We start from the raw sequence: 2,285 nt of genomic DNA on the forward strand, positions 1-2,285 counted from the left end.
AATCATAGTGCGAGTGAGAGCTCTTACATCTTTCTATCTTTCTGTATGTTTCATCAGTTGATTGCCCCTATCAGACAGATTGAAGGAGGCTCTATCTCTCATTCTGACCGTCTCAATAATGCGCTTGCAACTTGATTAGCTTTTCATCACCAACCGCTGCTTTTCACTCATGTGTACATATATCTATATATGTGTTTATGTATGTATAGTTATTTAAGGTTTCGGCTTGAAGAAAATTTGATTTTGGAATCCAAGTGCAGACAACTGGAGTGAAAGTCTTACTGCATTTTGGATTAACTGATTTCCACAGTACCTTAAATATCTGGCATACCTTTTCATTTTCAGTATTACAGTTTTTGCAGATTTTAAAACTTTATGTCTGCAATTATGTATTTTGCTCAAATTTAAGTTGAAGATCAGATTGATGCACAACATACGCAATTTGAAAATCTTTACATGCATTGTGCATGTGTGTATCATAATCATCCTTGTATGCAGTACCAAGAGTTGATGTTCTGATGTGTTGACAGATTGTGTCATGGGGTTTGTCTTCCCAGATTTGGATTAGGGTATCAATGAGATCATCGATCAACAGATAATGCACCAATACAGAATCAGAGATTCTGAAACATATAAGTATCAGTGTCTTTGTTATCCAGGATCTGTGTACACACTCTGGCAACTGGAGTCCTGCCCAGAAGAACCCATGGTCAAAGTTCTGAAAGTGGATTTGAGAATTTCATCCTGGTATCTAACAACAGTCAATATACTGTTGCCTTGCCATTGGAGGTCTGTGTGACCCTCCAAATAGCATCACTGACCCACTGCCAAACTGATCATGTTAGACAATGTTAGAGGCAGCATACTACTTACCATAGTGGCACCAGACTTTCACACCTGTCACATATGCTCAGTTTGAACCTACTCTCATCTGTGAAGAGAGCAGGACATCAGTGGTTAACCTGCCAGTTCTGGTGTCCTCTGGTGAATACCGATTGATCTGCAAGGTGCTGGGCGAGTAACTCACAGAAGGTCATTTTGTAGGGTTGTAGCAGCAGTCCTCCCGCTCCTCCTTGCACAAAGGAGCAGATATTGGTCCTACTGCTGTACTCTCTACAGCGCTCCTTGTGTGATAGCCCTTCTTCTGTTATATTCTTCACACTTTTGAGCCTCTGCTGAAAGACACATCAAAACCAAAGAAAAATCAGTCAGAAAGGATCAGAGGGGAGTAATGGTCTTTGGGTTACCACCTCCAAAAGCTATTTCCCTTTTTGTGGGATTTCTTGGTGTTGTGTCTCGAGTATATTAGTTGTCAGGTGATTGTGAACCTTACCTAGCAGTTATAGGGCAAGAGGCAGGGTTCAACTTTATCCTGAATTATATGCTAACATCTTTTGAGTTTGCATCTTCCAGGAGATCCTTTATCCTTGCACAGCCAGCAAGGAAACACAGCTACACAGATTTGAGCTGACTTTAGTCAGACAAACTAAAAGAAGCTATCTGAAGTTCATATTTATATATCATACCTAATTAAGGAATACAGCTCTATACCAACCAGACTGGCATCATGAAATGTATTCCTTCCTAGAGTTTAAAGTGCATTTCCACAGTAATGAGTTCTTAATTTTAGCCAATCAGTGATTCATTCTTGTAGTCAATCAGCCATTCAGTGACTATGTGCTGCCTGCAAACTGATTTGCAATATTGAGCAATGAAATATCCCTGGCTCTAGATGCCAGAACTTTATTTTCAGTCTAATATATTACAAATTCAACGGTTGGATAAATCAGTGCCACTGAATCTTGTATTAATAATAATCACATCACCCATAGCCCAGAGTGACTTATGATTTTATAGATGAATTACGCTGCAGTTTATTGCTCTAAGTCAGGTGTGTGTGTGTGTGTGTGTGTGTGTGTGTGTGTGTGTGTGTGTGTGTGTGTGTGTGTGTGTGTGTGTGTGAGAGAGAGCGAGAGCGAGTGAGTGAGAGACAGAGAGAGTGTGTGCTTGGACCTCTGTCTTTGTGAGAACCAGTTTGAATTTTAGACGTGAGGGTATGCCAAGCTCCCCTATGAGGCATTCTCCTTGTTTTCTGGATCAAGTATAAAATTAGGTTTAGTGTAAGTAATAAAGTTGTGATGGTAGTTATTGTAGAGGGTAATGAACCACATCATGCCAGTAGAAAAATTTGTGTGTGTGTGAGAGAGAGAGAGACAGAGAGAGTGAGAGAGAGAATATTTAAGCAGTTAAATTTCACAAATTCCTAACCTATCCTTCTCTCTTGG

At 40.0% G+C, this 2,285-nt stretch overlaps 1 long non-coding RNA gene across 1 annotated transcript in view; it reads right to left on the reverse strand.

Moving 5' to 3' along the window:
- Positions 1–403: 403 nt before the first annotated feature.
- Positions 404–2,285, reverse strand: part of LOC113034502 (uncharacterized) — a 17,376-nt gene continuing 15,494 nt past the window's right edge. Inside the window, exons 2-3 of the long non-coding RNA XR_003274192.1 lie at positions 1,028–1,175; positions 404–931 (exon numbers count right to left, since the gene is read on the reverse strand). This is a non-coding gene — a long non-coding RNA (uncharacterized LOC113034502). The remainder of the gene's footprint in view (positions 932–1,027; positions 1,176–2,285) is intronic.

This window comes from Astatotilapia calliptera, chromosome 13 (genome assembly GCF_900246225.1).
Source record: "Astatotilapia calliptera chromosome 13, fAstCal1.2, whole genome shotgun sequence".
In the NCBI taxonomy this organism is placed as follows: Eukaryota; Metazoa; Chordata; class Actinopteri; order Cichliformes; family Cichlidae; genus Astatotilapia; species Astatotilapia calliptera.